Raw genomic sequence first — 19,304 nt, forward strand, 5'->3', positions numbered from 1 at the left:
CACACACACACACACACACACACACACACACACACACACACACAGGTTGGCGTAGCTACCCTTATTAGGACATTCCAATCAAGTGAATATCCTAACCCAAGCCCTAATCTTAATCCTAACCCTAACCAATTGATGCCTAACCTCAACCTCAAGCTAATTACAATCTACACCTTCACTCTAACTTTGACCAGGTGTTCATAAATTAAGTTCTGCCGCATTAGGACGGGTCTTTGGACTGGTCTTGAGGACTAGGGGTCCTGATAAGGTGAGTGTTTATACCAGAAAATGTCTCCAAAAGATAACCAAAACCAAGCACACAGACATACACACACGCACACACACACAGGTCAGTTTCACCTTGTATTTATGGTCCAAGGAAGAACCCATTTAATTCCGGGGTGTTTAACCTAGTTAGTAATGCCGTAAAGAGTTCCACTGGGCTGGGCTGAGGTCATCTTGGTGGAGATATGCTCTCTCTCTCTCTCTCTCTCTCTAAATGCCCTCCAGGTATTATCGTAACCATGGTGATGAAGGTTGCCAGTCTTTGCCAGTGTGTAAATTTAAATATTGACTAATCTTGGGACAAGTATTTCTGTTTGTTGGTCGCCCAACTTCCTTGTAATTCCAACTTGATTTTATCTCTAATACATTGGGGCGAGAGCTTTCGATCTTACCTTTTTGATTAGGGAGGTTAATGAAACATGAATTATGCAATAAAAAGACTTGGTCGTCTTGTCAGGATAAAACACACGTACCTCAACAGGAACAAGCGGGTGTCTCTGAGACTGATTTTCCAAGAAAGCACAACCAAATGCATCTAGTATTTTGTGTAATTGAAATTAGCTCTGTCAATTAATTAGCCTGTAATTACATGTTTAGACTGCGTCCTCAGTGGCCCTTTAGGCTTCACACATCAGCTTAAATTAAAAATCTCTCGCTATGACCAATTAAATCCAGCAGCCATTGTGCCGTCTATCACAACTTCAGCGTGGTAAGCACATCTATGAGGTTAATTGCGTTGACCCTTTGTTTCCCCGCTTGTTGTCGTTCTCTTCCTCTCACCGCTGTTGGAGACAGAGTGAGCAGACGCCGCTGCAGTGGAGCAAACTGGTAAATATTTGACTACTTTCATCAGCAAATACTAGATGAGAGCAACATTACCACTATTAGTCCTTGATCAGCTGCTTTTCAAGTTAAGTCCTGTTGTAAAAGGAGGATAATAGCGGTGTCGTAAATACACTGGTAAATAGTAATTGTGTGTACAGTGTAGCTCTGCAGAATGTGGTAAAATATGCATGATATCATAGGAAGATTGGCTGTACATGAAAATTTAAAAATGCCTCTACGAATGTCGAGGACTGTGAGTGACTGCCTACGCTGTGTGAAAATGCTCTGTCTGCCTGGAGCTTTGACTGGATGTGAGAGGTTAAAGGCAGTTTCTTTGCTGAATATGAAAAAAAAAATATGAATAATGATGGATTTGCAAAAGAAATTACAGACATTCACATTTGCCATGCCAAGGTAAGTGAATTATGATGATTTCCTGCCGTGTCTCTACATAAATTGCATTTTATCCAGGACTGAGCGTCATAGCTTCGGACCAAAATACCTACATTAAAAAAGAAAAGAAAAGATGGACATATACTTTTAGTATTAAACAGTAAATTCCATCACACTGAGATTAAAAAAGGAAGTATGTTAGCATGCATTGCTAAGGTCAGCATGCTAGCTTTGGCATCCACATAGCTGAACGGAACAAAGGCGCTCAGTGCATGGCACCAGTCAGGAGACGCATCAGCAAGCCACCCATACGCCGCAGACTTACGGTACAGACAATTAAACTGACCACTGCAGACGCCAACAGGCAGGGAAGCTACGAATTAGCCCTTAGCCAGCTTCCACAGAAGCAGCACTGACACTGAACTGTGCAATGCTAACATCAGCTTCTGGCTTTTAGACTGGCGAGTCCTTACATTTCTGAAAATTTGGTGTAATCCTGATCTTATAAACTTACTGAATATTCAAAACTTACATTCATTTTGGTGTACGGTAGCAGTACTGGGAGTCCCTGGGAGTCCTCGCTTGCGCGTGCGCTTTGCGCTGTTGAACGCAGTTTTAAAAACATCCGCGTGACATGAAGGTATCTTCGGTTTATTGCAGACCCTGCATTCTACGAGTATAGTCTACTAGTATAGTGGGCCGTTTGGGAAAAAGCCTCAGTCTGGTTTCAGCTAGGTTATACAAGTTAAATGTATTAAACTGATAGAGATAAACAGGGACAAAGAGAGAACCGGGGGGGGGGGGGGACAACAAGTGTTTGTGATGGCCCATAAAAGTGTAATCAAGGATTTTATTAAGATTGCCATGAGCAACAATAAAAGATCATTGCTACATACTTTTATGAGTTGGTTGTGTGGCCATGAAACACTTGTTTTCTAATTATAAACTGCAGCTGCCTGCACCTCTGTGGAATGCAGACTGCACCAAAGCTCGCTTGTGTTTCTAAATTAGTTAGACAGGTGTTAATACTAATCCTTACTAGCTTTTGGGTTCTCGTCAAACAGTTCCACGAATCAGTTCCGCATCTTTCAGTCTGAATGGGAATCCTGAGTGGCTCCGTTTGGTGACTTCATTTTGTGACGCGGATGCACAGTCGCTGAAGCAACACAACCAGCTGTTGCTCCAACAGGATGACGGGTCATAAATCAGGAGGTTCTCCAAACTTATAATCACCAGTCTATCAAAACGGCATCACGAGAAGGAAACACGCTCGTCTCGTTCCGCCAACATCTTCAACAGCAGCAACCCGGGATGATTCATTCACCTCCCAGCAAGAACAAACCCCAACCCATCACTCACCATCATAACTCAATTCCAGGAACCAATTTCTGATCTTACAGGGGAGTGAACATCAATTGGCAATTGAGCATAAACACAACAGGAAGCTTGCAGCTCATCAACGCCAACAACAAACAACAAGGATTGGTATTGCTCCTCGCCAAATTCCAGCAGTTCCTCTTATTGTCAGTGGAAAATGCAGTGTTTTATGACAACGCTGTGGTTGGAGCCTGGGTCGGGACGGGCACACGAACCACTTGGCTTATTGAAAGATTACCAGTGTTGGTGCTCGAAACATGGCTGCAAATGTCCTGATGTCTCGATAAAAACATCTGGTTTTGTCGGCAGAAACGCGGCTCAGAATGTCCTGATGGTTCGGTTGGGTCCAGGTGTTCCTTGGAAGAAAGAACTGAACTCCACCTGTGAGTTTGGCCAGTAAACTTTAATTTCTCTCATTTGTATTTAGTGGTTCATTTGTTTATTTTAATTTACATTCGGTGTGTAAACTGAAGACGTTTAGGGTCTCAGACTCATTCTCATTCCCACGGTGATTTCAATAAAGCGGCGGTCCAGACTGAGGCATATTGTGCCCACCTGTCAATTGCGCCTTTCACAAACCTGCTGGACCATCATTCTGCAGTGGAATGGGAGGGCATATTAAAAAGGTCATATTATTTGAAATTCAAGGCACTTTGAATGAAATGAGAACCCATTCATCCTCGCGCTGCTTGCTTCCCGGCAGTTTAAAAAAGAAAAGAAAGAAGAACTGCGTTCATAATCATCTATAATTTTGCAGGGAGGGGAAAAAAGTGAATTTTTTGACAGAAATATTGTTATAAATTGAAATCCATCCCTATGCACCGCGATGAATAACAAGAGTGCCGTGTAAGTGGTTGGGTATGTGTGGTTTAATGTTGGTTTAATACTAAGTGCTTGCCCATCACTGTAGATGTGTCATCGCTGAGAACAAACATCATTAAACTTATTATTCATTGCCAAAGCTTTGCAGAAGCCCCCGATGGCACATTAACAACAGTCTACTGAGGGATGCATCACTCCTCAAAGACCCGAAGAGGGGAATGAACAGCATTCCCATTGACTCGCCCTCCTCCCGCAAGCCCATCAATGATAATCATTATTTTCCCTTTGTTCATTATTATCCTGACTCCTCCATTAACAAAGACGCTAATGTCCTCTTCCAGTTCGAGGAATTCTGTGCAGCCTAAAAGTGCCTCCGAACGGCGGGGCTCCCAGCGGTGGGGCCGCCATGATAGGTGACGAGTCAACACGCGCTCTCGAGATCAAACCCTACCCCCCACCCCCGATTGCTGCCGCTGTCTCCTTTCAAAGCGTTTCTCCCTGTTGCCGGAAATCCCGCTCCATCACATGGTTCATAAACGAAGGCGGAGAACAAAGCTGAAGGAACTAAAGTGCTGGTTATTTTTCTCACGCTTCTGATGAAGATGGATTATTTATATGAACAGCGGGTGGTGTGTGTGTGTTTGGGGGGGGGGGGTACACTGTGGGTGTCCCTCACACTTTTGCTTTTGGTATTTATAGTGTGTCATCCTCTCTTTCAACACAGCTTAATTTTGTAGATTTCTGAATTTACATTATAAAGCCGCTGTTTTGTTTTGCTTTTCATAAAAACAGTTTCATACAATTTTACGGAAACAGTGACCCAAGGGCACGTAATCACGGCTGTACGTTCTCTGATGCGTGTGCCTACACATGAAAAATAACTGAAACATAAAGAATAATCACTTTTCAGCACAGGAAAATGGCTGCAAGCTGCTGTGTGGTGGGACGAGCTAGCAACAGGCCGTTGCCATGCTGTTTTTTTTGTTAGCTGCTGAACTCAAAATTGAGCTTTTGAGGAGGGAAATCAAGTGCATGACAACAACATCAGGACCATGTTGATGCGCCAACTGTGGACGTCTGACTCTCAGTATTCAGACGTGGGCAACAAAGCATTTTGTCGCTAATAAGTCAAGCTAACATACAGCTAACACTGTCTAAACGTCTTATCGGGCTTGTGCTAGCGTAACTGGTAGATTTTACGTGTGTGTGTGTGTGTGTGTGTGTGTGTGTCTCAGTATTGTAATGTGTGTGGCAGTTAAGGTGGACACCCAATACTGAGGGTGTCCACTTAGCTTTCTACAGCTAAATAATCAGATGACAGTAAAATTAGGTAATTTCTGCTTGATACAGACATTTTTGTATTCAGAGTTTCTACCTTTTTCTGAGTGTGATGTGATAGAATATATATATATATATATTTTAGAGTACAAAGTTATTCAAATAAATGTCAAATTATTAACAATAAATAAGGCGTAAAGACAATGACATCCTTGACCTTTACCGGGCACAACACTCTGCTAGCCCGTTAGCTTGCATGCTCTCTTGCCTGCATGCTAAGTGCTTGCAAGACCAGCATCAGCAGCGGCGATGCAAATGCAGCAATTATCAAGGATGCCAATCTCTTCTCGCCGCATCAGTGCCTTCTAGTTGACCATGAAACCCAATCTGGACGCTGATGAAGCGCCTGTCAGTGCCAGAGGCCTGACAAAGACGCGTCTTTATAAATCACTCTCCGACTTGCTGTGGTGGAGTGAACCCGGGGCTCCCACCTCCCAGTGAACCTCCTGGCATAAAGCAATTTGTCAACGGCTCATATGAATTCAAGCCATATCAAGTGTGATGTGTTTGAGACTGACAACTCCATCAACATATTCTTCAGGAGTCTGTCCTGTCCCGTGGTGGGAGTCGGTGCAAAAGTAGGTTCTCTTGTTGTCATGCAACGGCGGGGCTTCATGGGAAACAGCAGTGGGACCAGATGAGGCTCTAAGTTAGTGCACACACAAGCATGAAGCTCCCCTCTGCACCTCTCTGCAGTTCCCCCAGCTGCTAATGCTAAACGTGACACAATACCACCGCAGCTACTGGCCCCCACTGTTGCTTCATGTAACACTATGAACAAGCGCATGCTCCCAGCAGGGTCACGTGACTTCGCGTTGCTCCTCTGGTCACATGGTGAGAGGATTTGTATCTCTGCAGTCCAGTCATCCAGCTTCTCATTCACGAAGCAAATAAGAACATTGCCTCTTCCAGGTGTAGCAGAAATGCTCTCTCTCAAACATTTTATTTTCTTCAGGTTTGCAAGATGAAACGTTGAGATTCTGTATCCTTCGGCATTAAATCTTACTTCAAGGTTTTGGGACGGTGTGTTTGATGAGGTTTGGCACCTTACGAAGACACAAGTGATGATGAAATGATCTTAAATGTAGAAAAGGTTTTCATTTCAACAGAAATATTATAAAAATATCTTTTTAAAAAAAAATTCATGTCTTTTTCTCCTGATCATGTTTCTCCCTCTTGTTGTTGACTCTCTGACCTACCAGAGGAGGCACTAGAGCAGCGGCACAACACACCCTCTTCCAACTTCTCACCCGCAGACGAGCAGATAGACCCAACAGAACCGTCACGACTCAGACGGCAGGCTGCATCTGGTAGCTGAGCATCGCTAACTCAGCCATGTCCTGTGTAGTACAGGTTAAAAATTGCAATGAGGTTAAATACAAGGTGGTGCTTTTTGATGGCAGTTGGAACCCAAACGGTGGCATTGTTATTAGCAAGCGGCCATCTTGAATCAGGCAGTTGGGAAGGAAACTGGATCTGACCGGTTGAATGGACGATGCTCCTGGGAATCAAAGTTTTCCACACTTACTGTTCATCAAAATACCTTCATTTCCTGTAACAATATACCTTCATTTCCTGTAACAATATACCTTCATTTCCTGTAACAAAATACCTTCATTTCCTGTTACAAAATACCTTCATTTCCTGTCACATGTATTTTAGCTGCTCATTTACATGTGAAAACGCAGTTTCTGTACCCCAAAGATAAAAAGTGTATAACATGAAGCTGTAATAAAACAGAAGATGTCTGCATGATTTCAGGGACTCGCAAATGTTCCAATCCAAACTTAACCCCTGGTAAATTGAAGTAAGGCATATATGACAACTTGACATAATAATAATAATCACAACAACAATAATAATAATAATTGGATTGTATTTATTTATTTAGTTATTGCCTTCAACAGATTTGTTTGATTTCAAAAAGCTTCTCGTGTCTACAAATATTTGTGTTTTTCTTTCATATTTGTTCACAGTTTTTGCACAGTTCGGGCTGCATGCTCCGAGGCTCCGAACACGGGCCAACGCGACGCCCAAGAGGTGGAGGGTTACTGATGAGTTACAGCACACATCTCAGACTTAATCAGCAATCAGATCGAGTCTACATGGCGTCGAGGCCGCTGATGGCTGCTTCTGCTGCTTCTGCTGCTTCTGCTGCTTGGAAATATTCCAGTTTAGGGATTAAGACTTGAATGTCATCTTTATTCTGACTGTTTCTGGCAGCGAGGGCTGAGACGGCCGCAGCTGTGCAAGTAGCTGAACATGCACGCATACTGAAGGATACACAGCACTACTTTGATCAGTGTGATACGGCTCATTAAATCACTCATTCATTACCAAGGAGCTGACGAAATTATTACAGTCACTGCTGCTTAAAACAAAAAAAAGAAGAGATTAGGTGAATGATGTTTTCTGAAACGTGAGCAACAGCCGTGTTGCAGGAATGGACGGAATGTGTGACTGGAATTTGATAACATTTTTTGTTTCCTCTCGTGTGTTCTGGTTAACCAGATTAACTGTGACAGAAACGCAGTTTAACATCCTCAAGTTCCAAAAAAAGAGTTGCTGGATTCCCGGGGAAGGTTGAAAGTAGTTCTAAAATAGTTTATTACCTGTGAAATTATACCATTTTTCAAGTGAGATTTCCTGTAACCTTTGTTAAACCGCGGTATTAGTTCAACACCATCATCTCCCACCTCGTTGCAGCCTGATTGGAATAAAACGATTTTCCAAAAGCGGCGTAGAAGAAGAGGAAAATCAACGTGTTTCCCTTCAGAATGATCAATGAAGTAAAGGACTCATCCTGCGCTCAAGTGTCTGTTAAGGCTGGGTGTTTTTCCCAACGTACAAGGTTGTGGTTGTTTGATTAACGTTGAACAACTGGACAAATGAACGTCTCCTCACAGCGTCTGCGTGTGTCACAGGGACGACCCGCCGCCGCCGCTGCACGTCGCTCTCACTGGCACTTCATTATTTTGGGGGATAACATCTCATTCTGTATTGGAACCTGGGGTCAGAGCAGAAAATGAGCAGGGCTCCCGACAAAACAAAACACACCCAAAAATTCCATTACACAACAGTGTATAAATCAATCCTGCGTAAAACAACAAGCCCATTATGTAACAGCACACTGCGCTGTGGCGATATGTGCTGAAATGGATAGTGACTGTCATAAACAAAATCCTCCAGAGGAGACGTGACATCCATCACCGCGGCCGGAGATGTAAAACTGAGTGTCTCCACATTGCAATTACAGGAAAAGACCAAAAAAGACAATATTACCAACAGAGGAAGTTGGAAAGGCTTCTGGCGGTGCTGCAGCCGAGGGGGGGGGGGGGGGGGGGGGGGAGTATTTGTGCAGCTCACACCCGTGAGAGGACACGGAGGCTGTGGAGACCCAAATAACGGCTGTGTTCACGAAGACACACAAAACCCCATGTTTTTCTGCTCTGGGAACATCTGCCTTCAGTCTCAAGTCACATGACCCTGCTGTTGGCCCCACCTTTGATCAAGGTGAATTCGCCACCAGCTTTTGGACCTCTGAGACACATACAACGGTCTCAGCGAATGTCGTTTCATCGACAATGAGAGCGACAAGATAAACTGCGCTTAAAACTACCACAGGAAGTCCGTCACTGTCCCTCGCGCTGCTTTTACAACAGTCGGAGAGAGTAGCGCTCCATGCCGCTACTCTCCATGAAGTAAAACAGAGAGGCAACTTCCTCGCCGCCTCACCACGGGAGCAGGATTAATGGGCTTTTACGAGCAGGTGGAGAGACGCCTGCAGGGGCGCGTCGGCTGCTTTTACTTTTAAAGGCCGTCTTTAAAACCTTAATTTACAGTCGGCTTAATTTTGAGGATGTAGATAAAAACACTGATGAGCGCCGGTCAAAGGCATCATAATTAGGCTGGCGAGGCGAAAGCATCCGCCAGGGCCAGGTGGTGAAATACAGGACACCAGAGAAGACGTCGCAGTTTAACAAGGAAGGTGAACCTGGTTCAGGCGAGGAGACTCCTGGTTCCACTCAAACATGTTTTATATCCAGCCATTTTCTTCCACTTATCCTGTTAAGGGTGGTGGGGGGTGGAGCCTATCCCAGCAGCCTTCAGGTGAGAGGCGGGGTTCACCCTGGACAGGTCACCAGTCCATGGCAGGGCCAACACATAGAGACAGACAACCATTGGCTCTCCCAGCCACGCCTACGGTCAATTTAGAGTCTGGATTAACCTGGTCCCCTCTTGATGTCTTTGGACTGTGGAGGAAGCTGGAGTACCGGATCGCTCGTGAATGTATTGATTGTTTCCTGATTGTTTCCCTTTTTCAACTGCGTGTTTAAGACAATTTCAGTTTCAAATTTTCAACATTTCTTAACCCTTCTGAGGACAACTGTGTCCTGCTGTCATTTCCTGTAGAGAAACGCTGACTGATTCCTCTCCACACACCGCTATCGATTCTCTGAATGTCCTGTAGCCCAATCAATGCGACCACAACAATGTCCGCCACTCCGCGCCCTCCCGCTGTCCAGCAATAAACTTATAATACGCTACGGCTGCCAGCAATTTTCATTAACGATGCCTGAAAGCCAAAGAAACCTCTGCCTATTGAAATGACTTTTGAAGCATGACTGTTGTCCTTGAATGCTAATGGCGAAGGTCCCCGGCGTGCAGACCGGGGAGGGTGGAATCAGTAAGTTGCTCACTCCTCAGAGGATCCCCTCAAGGCACAATATGTCTTAGTCCTGTCAGCCAGTGACCTTTGTGTATCCCTCCCCGATTTCTTAGTTTGTTGAGCTGTGCTGTGTGTCACAGCCGGCTGGGAAAGGGCAGTCGTCTCCATGCTAAAGAGACGCCGGCATCGGCGTGAATCACTCGGGGGGGGGGGGGGTATCGTATGAAGAGGTGGACTGGAAGGCATGTTTTAGAATCCTTCATGTGATCCTGTCATGTTTGTTCACCGCTCAGCTGCTGTTTGATGAACAATGGAGGGGGGGGGGGGGGTTGAAGCTGCATGTTAACCTTTATGATGTCAGACTCCACAACAAGGCGGCTGTGAGCGTTTTATCAGGCGCATGAATCCGTCGCTCTGGCACGTGCACGCTGGAGGTCAAACATCACCATCCTGACCTTGTGAACCGGCGTCATCAATCACAATCTGATGAGACTGAAATCATGGAGCTCGCCGGTCGATCTACATATCAATCACAGCGCGTGCAAGGTTCAAGTGACCCCTGATTGCTTTTGTCATTGATCCCACTCAATCACACTCGATCATCCTCAGAGCTGCGTGGCTCCCCTCCTGCCAGACAAACGCGGACACACCTCAGTGCGCACCAGCAGCTTTTACCTGCTGGTTACGCCACAAAAGTACTTCATTATTAACATCTACAGTATTCTGGGAGTCAGTTACTCTCAAGGACGAGTCCTGTAGTCCAGGATTGTCACGGTTCGGTTTGGTTTTAGAATCAAAACATAGTTTTGTAGCCGTGTTCGTTTGGAGTTTCTCGTGTTTATTCGTGGAAGCAAGAGACTCTGAACCCAGGAGGGAACGCCTGCTACCGACACGATCCGGCACGTGAGCCCGAACCCTTGAGAGAATTAACAACAATCCCATCATCAAGAGCATTTTCTTTTTTTAGCGCGCACTTGTAGGAACTTCTTTAACCAGTGCTGCTGTTATTGGCGATGGCCCCAATCTGCTGATGCCGATACGATCAGTACAGGAAGTAGCGACACATGTGGACAGTCCCATATTTAGCACGTCATTCATTATTGTTCTTATTATCTATTCTGCATCTTTAATAATCACACAGCTGGATGTCTTAATGTCATACAAGCGTCCAGCAAATCTCCAGATGTTTCTCTGGATATCGCGCCTGCAGAGAAACTTCTTCAGATTTGGCACAAACATCCAGTGGGGATAAAAACCTTCCAAAAAAAACGTCGTCAAACTGCAGGTAGTCGAGGTCAGAGAGGTTCCTGTTTTATACCGACAACGCCTGTGAAACAACACCCCCACCCCCACCCCAAACACCTCGTCATTCTTGGGAAACTGCTGAGCGTGAGGTTGACGTATTCATTGTTTTTCGTTTTCTTTCAGAAGCTGGTACGAAAGCTGTCACACCAATATGAAGACAGCAAAACGAATTCAGCTGAACCCCCCCCCCCCCCCCCCCCCAAAACCAAACAAAAGCCTGATGATCCCACCATGAAGCCATGAGGCCCCAGACACGTCAGGAAGTTGTGCTCACTTTTCCAGCAGTTTCTCTATGAAATCAATAGTTTCATGGTCATTGGAGTGTTACTTTCCTGTTTCTTTGTAGAATAGAGATGGTTTTTGTTTGAAATGGTGCACTCTCCTGTGACTTTGCCTGACATTCATAGCGCCCCCCCACACACACACTCTCTCTCTCTCTCTCTCTCTCTCTCTCTCTCTCTCTCTCTCATCCCCTGCTTTTTCTTTTCTTTCTTGCGGGGAAGCTGTTTTGTTCTTCTCCCATTTGGATTCATTTCGTTACGCGTTCAGCCAGGACTGGCGTCGAGCCACCGGAGCGGAGGCATGTCACGCGTTCGCAGACCCGCGCCCTGAGGACGACACGATAGAAATGATCAGTTGCAGCGGTCCCACACATCTGGAGGTCTTTCATTCTGTCCCTGTCTTGTCCTCCGGCACATCAACAGAAAAATACAGTCTTCCATGCAATAGCACATCTGTATGCGTGTGTGTGTGTGTGTGTGTGTGTGTGTGTGTGTGTGTGTGTGTGTGTGTGTGTGCAATATCGGGGTGATTGAATCCATCAACACAACACACACAAGCGTGGTGAGATAAACATAATCATGCATGCCTTTCCACATTTGTAGGAAGATGATATTCAGCATATAGAGCTTTAAGTACATGTCATTACTCCCGGCGTGATATCAGCTGACGCCCCGTGGCGCTGAGACAAGAGACGCCCAAACGCCACAACCACCGTCAGGCAGATAACTCTCTTCACGGGGCCCCCGGCCCTCACTCAGCGCCCGCGGCACGGAGGTCACAGCGAGCGCCGTAAATGACGATCTGGAGTTGAATTACGACAAAAAAGGTCTGATTTTCCTGCCGGAGGATGAGAGGCGCTGGTCGTCGGCGCTGAGGAATCTCTATGCCATATTTGGATTTGTACATTGTTGACTTGTCTCTGGTCATGCAGTGTGGCAGGTCTTGGACTGTTCTCCTAGTCTTACAGAGTTTATTGTTTACTTATAGAAAAGGGATTTTGGTCTTTATTTGTACATTTGGTCGTATATCGAATATGGTTTGGAGTTCATATTCACAAATTGTAGAGAGAGAGATGTTTGTCTTTTTCCACTCTTCTCCAAAGATCTTAAACTGCACCACGAATGTGCAGCAAGGTGTTGGTTCCACAGTGAAAGGAAGCCACAAAGAACAGGTCTGTACAGCCCCCTTCTGTCCTCCACTTTGGCACCGTCACTTTAAATTAAAAGAATGAAACCCGCTTCGGAGTCTCCATGTTCTCCCTGTTCCTGTGTGGGTTCTCTCTGGTACTCCGGCTTCCTCCCACCATCCAAAGACATGCAATTGGGGACGAGGCTGATTGATTCTCTAAATTGACCGTAGGTGTGAATGTGAGTGTGAATGGTTGTTCGTCTCTGTGTGTTGGCCCTGCGATGGACTGGCGACCTGTCCAGGGTGAACCCCGCCTCTCGCCCGTTGACGCTGGGATAGGCTCCACCCCCCGTGACCCTTACTAGTAAGGACTAAGCGGAAGATGACGATGGATGGAAACCCGCTTCGTTGACTGACTCGCCCCCAGGATCCTTCCTAATTTCTGTGGTCACCAAACGAACGGAGCAGTGAATGCACTCGTCGGGTATTTTTTACTCTTGAATCAGCGGTGAACCTCCTCCTGTAAGTGATTTCTATGTTGTCCAGGAGCTTCAGTCCTTATTTCAAACCCAGGAGTATTGACAGTGTGTATAATGTATTATTAGTAGTACTATTAGAGGCTGAAGGAAATCTCTAGTACAAGAAAGGAGAAAGACCACAGCAGGTAGCTCGAGTACTTTGTTGTTTCTACTCTTTGTCCCTTTTGCAATCAAATTATTTCTGCAGCGCTCTCGAGTATCGGAACACTTTAAAAATTGATTCTGAATGGTGGAGTTATACCAACCCAGCCCTGATTGCTTTCAACTTAAAACAAAGAGGAAAACAAAATCCCCCAGCGAAGTCTCCTTCAAGTGAACAAGTTTTTTAATTCTGCAAGTCTAAGTACGAGTCGGCCTTTTCAGTCGAGGTTCGATCTGCGCTTAATGAGGACAATCTTCTTCCACATTTGATTTCTTTTTCTCTCTGCTGCAGAAGAGAGAGAGCGGGAGGGAGGGGTAGACAGAGAGGGAGACAGCATTGGTAGGGTGCAGCGGCTCAGTAATGGGATAAATGTGTTCATCTGTGGAGAAGATGATTCACTGACAAGCATCACTTTCAATAGGAAGTCCTCCAGCTGCTGCAGCTGTGCCATTAGCATGCTCGCCCTCACAGAGCGCCACCTGCACCTCCTCCAGAGTCCACGTACGCGCCAGCAAGTTGATCACACGGTCCTGTTGGAATAAGACGCGTGCATCTCTGACCCTGTTGATTCCTGCGCGCCGTCTCAGATCAAACATCAGCAGCAGCTCTCCGGCCGCGCCGCTCCAGCTCCTCAGGGTCTGAAATTTTCCACATAGATGTGTGCAAATGCCCAAAAAAAAAGCAAAAAAAAAATTACTGCAATGCTGCGTAGCTGGGAGACATCGCTGGTGGAGGTTTGAAGGCTTTTCTTTGTGGCAACTTCACGGCTGATATTAACCTTCCCCGTCCAGAGTCAGACAAGAAGGCAGGCACTCCTCTGACCGCTAGCTAGCTTAGCACAATGAGTGCTAGGTAATTAGAACAAACACTCACTTAACATGATGTTGCTGCACATCAGAGGACAGAAGTACACGGTTCCCAAAGTACTACTACAGCGATACCATCGTAACAAAGTATAAAACAACCCTTTAAATTTCTAAAAAGTTGATAAGTGTCTGATATTGATTTGCTTTAGTCGAGAAAGTAAAAGTACACATTCTACATGATATTTGTGTATTCCACAGCGATTCTTGAATGTCTCTCAGTATTCACAGTGACCCGTCAGTAGGTTCTGGAGGTGGTTCTGACATGGACCCACAAGGAGGAGAATATCGAGCACAAAAACACGACGGGAACCGGTTCTTGCTCGGCCTCGTAGATTTTGTGTGATTCTGCTGAGAGGCGTCTGAAAACCACACCTGGAGATGAGACTCCCTGACATCAGAATCTGAGCCATTGGATGTGTGTGAATAAATAATTCACCTGCCATTCATGTGAGTAAGAACTGAGCCATGAAGAACTCCTCCTCCTCCTCCTCCTCCTCCTCCTCCTCCTCGTCACCCACACGTGCAGGAATCAGGAGTCATGTTCTTCCATCTCAAACATCCGTGATTTGAGCAATAAACACTTTGTTCTGGACGGATCAGGTGACCCCAGCGTGACGCCCGCAGAAGAAAAAAGCAAATGGAGCACAGGACTGGAAACAGTCTGAATTACACGTGGCGTGTGAGCAGCGTGTGGAATGACAATACCGCTGCGGCGCTGCAGTTTTCCACCAAACATGTTGACAAAGAAGAAAAAGAAAAGCCCGGCGTGATTGCCACTTGAGCTGTGTTTCCTTGATAGCAACACTACTCGGCTAGATTGCTCATATGCGTCTTCTGCATCTTAATGTCCTGAGTTTCTGACTACACTTGCAGCTCTATCTGAAATGAATTAAGCTCCATTTACCACGGGAGCTGCTCTGAGGCCATCTCTGTTTACGCTTATGAATTCTCACAGATTGTATAAATTTATAGCTGTTTGCCCTCACACAAGTGTCTGCCTGATAAATGCAGAGTCTGCTTGGCCATTTAAATAGTCTTTTCAGAGCTATTACCATTGTTATCACGATTGAATATTTGATTTGCTTTCTTGCACGGCATTTACTAGATATTTGTTTTTAAATGATACAAATGAATAGATTAGCTCATTCATCCTCCTAGCAGGAGCATTGGGACTCAAACATGCAGGGAAAAAAACACTCTAAATTCACAGCGACTCCATGGAACCGGCAGACAGCTTCTGCAAATATCAACTGACGCCGCATACAAAGAGAAACGAGGGAGTTTTGGATGAATCTTCGTTTGTTTTTCTCCCTTTGTTCCGATGGCGATGAGAAGTGCGTTTTTATTTTTTTCACAAATCCATTTGGAGAGCAAGAGCATCTGCCAAGGACAAGAACACGATATAAGAACACAGAACCGTCGGAATTCGTTGTTTCTCAGCTGCCAAAAAATAAATAAAATAGGGAAAATGTTCCGTATCATCTCCTCGAACTCAGCGCTGCTCTGAGGCAACGATCTCAGGAAGCTGATCAGGATTCATGGTGGCTTTTAAACCTGGTGGGTCAAGAACTTAGGTTTAAAAATTCTCTTTTAAGAAAGGCCTTCATTGTTGAATTTCAGCAGTCTTCGGGATCCAGGATTTGTTGGATCCAGATCCGTCCAAAGGACAATATTCACCAACTTTGCACCAAAAATCTGTGTTATCAAAATTCTTTCCACAAGCCATGACGGGGGTTTCTGGTTTGTCCTGCAGTTTGCATCGGTTAGTGGGGGTAATAAAGGAGTTAGGGGTCAAGAGACGGGTCTGGAAGAGCTGGCCATTACTTAGAGGACGGGAAGGCATGTCCATATCTGTGGAACGTGTCTGTACGAACAGGAGTAAGCAGGAACACGCAGTTGTGAGGTCCGTGAACCCGACTGTTGCTGCTCCAAAGTGAGCCTTTTCTCTGTGACCTCACTTGTGTGTTGCATTGTAAAACGCTTCTTCTGGCACAAGAAAATTAACTTAACTTGAACTTTGATCCAGTCTCTATCATTTAAAGGTCAAGAAGAAATTCTTGTGACAATCTGCTTATGAGTTTTTCAGATGTTCAGCAGCAGACACACGCCGGCGATGCTCATCTGCACGCCGTCTCCTCCTCTGGTCCCAGGTCTTTTCTGCCAGTACATTTATTCCAGTAAATTAAACTGCTATTATCATTTATTAGGCTCAACCCCGAAAACTAATTGCTTTCCTCTGGCCGCCGTTGCAGACAAAGAAATGGAACACGGCGGCGTTATCAGCCTCACCGTCAACTTGCCCCGCCCCTGCAGAAGTGCAAACGCTCGTCTGGACACAATCCAGCTCAGTCTGAAGACTGTGACGGGTCCTGCACTTATTTCATTCTGTAATTTCAGATATTGGAGGAGGGAAACAAATGTACCGGTCATTCCTCCCTCCGGTTTTCCGAGCGTGCACCGTGGCGCCGCATCTTTAACCGCGCCGGTGTTAATCAGCCACCGACTGACAAGCCATCGACTGCACCGGCTCCAAGTTCCTCAGTTTGGAACCTTCCAGAGAGATGCCTTTGCTTCCAAACCACAGCCAGTAACGAACCTGAGAACCGTCCCCCTCCAGCAGCTTAAAACTAATTTAGTTGTGCGTTCATATACTGTGTAAGTATCCTTGTCATTATGGAAAATATGACACAAGTGGATCATGAAGTGATTTGTTCAACGCGGCACTGCAGCAAAAATAAATCAGCACTCATCACTCATTAGCAGTGACGGATCCTTGTTGCAGCAGCCCGTAAATGTGTCCCTCGATGCCGCCGAATGAAAGATGAGCCTCTGGCTTTGAACTTGAACTGTACTTGGCCCCCCCCCCCCCCCTCGGTGTCTCAGATCTTCATTTGAGAATACGGCTAAACTGCAAACGCGCTTTTATTGACTTTAATTTGATGGATTTCAGGTATGTTTAAGCAAGTCGGAGGGGCGCGTGTGACCTTGTTGGTGTCAGCCATACATTGGCTCAGATGGACATTCGGTGTGCGGTAAGGATTATCGATCGGTAAAATCACTCCTACATGCATTATTGATACGTTGAACGGCGGCGCGGCAGCGTGGACCTGACACTCACCTCTCCCTTGCTGCTCTGAGATGCGAGGACCATCCAACAGCAGGAGATGTTTTTAAAAAGAAGGTGAAGTCAAGTTTAGTCAAGGACACCTTGAAGAAAAGCGCGTTTGTTGGTGCTTTTGTCCTCTCAGGCAGTTGACCTCGCTAACAACAGGCTTATTTTTGCATTAAAATCTGCGTCTTACTACGTCGCACAAAAGAGCCACAAAACACTGAGTGGGCACTAAAACTCACCAGTAAGTTAGCAAAAGTCACACAAAGTCAGCAGGGCTTTGGTCAAATACCTGAAGTAAGGTCTGAAGTTTACATTAAATTGATTGTACTTGTCATACAGCATGAAATAAATCAGGAAGTAATACCTCACTTGTGTATTGCAAAGCTTTTTGAGTGTCTTGTAAACAGCAGTTGCTAGCAAGGTGCTAGCAAGGTGCTAGCAAGGTGCTAGCAAGTGGCTACACTTGACTACAAAGATTGTCATTGATGCTAGTTGTTGTTACAACTGAATTTACACAAAAGTGGTTGTCATAACGATTATCTTGCTGAACAAAAAAGTCTCATAGAACTTTTTTTAGTCATAATCCCAATCCTATGTAAAACTAATGTTAGCTTCTGCGCTAATAGATTAGCCTACAAAAGATGTTTCATGAATGTAGTCAGGATATTGCAGTTGGCATATTTGATTAAAAAATAAGTCTTACAGCAACCAGAAGTTTTAAAACATGTAATAACTTAATTATATCAAATGACTTTTTTCTGCAATGAATGTGTCAAGTGTATTTAAAAATGTATCGATGCAGGATATTTCCTTCCCCAACCTAAAAACTAAATCCCTGGATAAATCAGAGTGGAAACAATCTCTCTCCCACATGATCGCTCTGTTTCAGCTCCAAAGTAGATTTTTTGGTGTATTTGGTATGTACTTATACTGCTTATGTGAGGCGTTTGACTGTATTTAAAGTCATGACCTTTTGAACTCTTCAGCAGAACACATAACACAGCTTTAGCGGTCAGGTTCCACGTCTTTCTTCCTCTGAAAATGTCACGCCCGTGTATTTTCCGCTAAGGTTACAGCCCATTTCTGACTGCAACAACAAAAAGAAGCGGCGACCTTCCCCGGCTCACATGAAATGAATGCCAAGGTGCATTAATCATTCCAAAGTTAAGATGAAATGTCAATTGTGAGATGTGGCGTGATCAGACGGCGACCCGGGTCTTCTTCTCAGAGATAGCCTCCTCTGAAGAAAACTATCTGACAACGGCAATATTCCTTGATCTGTACATCTCCCTTCCTGCCTCACCAGGCCTTCCCAGCTTCTTTAATCTATCTGGGAGTCTGGGTTTTCATCAGATACACTCTGTTTTTGCCTCTCTCTCTCTCTCTCTCAAACACACACACACTCACATGCACACTGCTGCCCCCCCCCCCCCCCCCCAAAAAAAGCCTTCATGCTTTGATCACCGGGAGGTGGGACAGCTGTCGGCTTGACGGTTGTAGGGATTGTCAGGTCATCAGTCGCGTCTTCATAAAACCTAAAGAAAAAGGGTTATGTCTTAATACGAGGGCCCATAAAACCCTCGTAAAACAGTTATTTTTCTATCTTTAAATGATTAATTGTGTGCTAAACTAACTCTTTGATCACTGTCTGGGCTCAGGGGGGTAAACGAATAATCTCAAAAAACCCAAAAGTTTGTGACTCATCACCACTCAGTCTCGGCTGAGGTATAAATCTTCAATCGCATGATAAACCTTGAAACTACACAGTAAATCTAATATAATTTCCGTTACCCTGAAGAGGCCCTTTGATTAAGGCTCTGTCGGCAGCAAAAACCACGAAAATATTACCAACCTTTCCTCCGGTAACCGAAATCTTTCACCGCGGGCCAGAGCGGAGGATCATCCAACACCCCAGACGCCGCAACGTCTTGAAAAACGCATAAAACGTGGACTTGTACAAAACTCCCAGCTCAACCCATCAACCACAAACGCTTGTCACTTTCATTTTTTTTTTTGACTCCAGAGACGACGCCACCTCAGAGCTGAGGTGATGTGATGCTGCCCTTCATGAATATATTCGCTGTGAACAATCATACAAGTCTCCTGCAACAACACAACAAGCACCTCTGGTGGATAAAATGGCTGCTTTGACTTTGCTAAATGGATCCGTCCTACATGAGGACGGCGCTCTCATCGCCTTGTCTGCGTTTTAGAGCATTGATAT

The 19,304-nt window shown here is 45.2% G+C and overlaps 2 long non-coding RNA genes across 3 annotated transcripts; one reads left to right on the forward strand and one right to left on the reverse strand.

The window, feature by feature from the left end:
- The first annotated feature begins 422 nt into the window (after window positions 1-422).
- On the forward strand, window positions 423-6,760 carry LOC147241361 (uncharacterized). The gene is made up of 4 exons (XR_015111077.1): window positions 423-507; window positions 1,078-1,110; window positions 3,187-3,260; window positions 6,240-6,760. It is a non-coding gene; the product is annotated as an uncharacterized LOC147241361 (long non-coding RNA).
- A 6,532-nt stretch (window positions 6,761-13,292) lies between these two features.
- Window positions 13,293-17,493, reverse strand: LOC147241362 (uncharacterized). 2 transcript variants are annotated; one of them, XR_015110840.1, is made up of 3 exons: window positions 17,445-17,493; window positions 13,506-13,740; window positions 13,293-13,387 (listed from the first exon to the last, which is right to left on the reverse strand). It is a non-coding gene; the product is annotated as an uncharacterized LOC147241362 (long non-coding RNA). The 2 variants fall into 2 exon arrangements; XR_015110839.1 differs by lacking the exon at window positions 17,445-17,493 and adding an exon at window positions 17,087-17,197.
- Window positions 17,494-19,304: the final 1,811 nt, after the last annotated feature.

This window comes from Aulostomus chinensis, chromosome 21 (assembly GCF_037954235.1).
Source record: "Aulostomus chinensis isolate RoL2024-O1b breed Wild chromosome 21, RoL_Achi_v1.0, whole genome shotgun sequence".
NCBI lineage: Eukaryota > Metazoa > Chordata > Actinopteri > Syngnathiformes > Aulostomidae > Aulostomus > Aulostomus chinensis.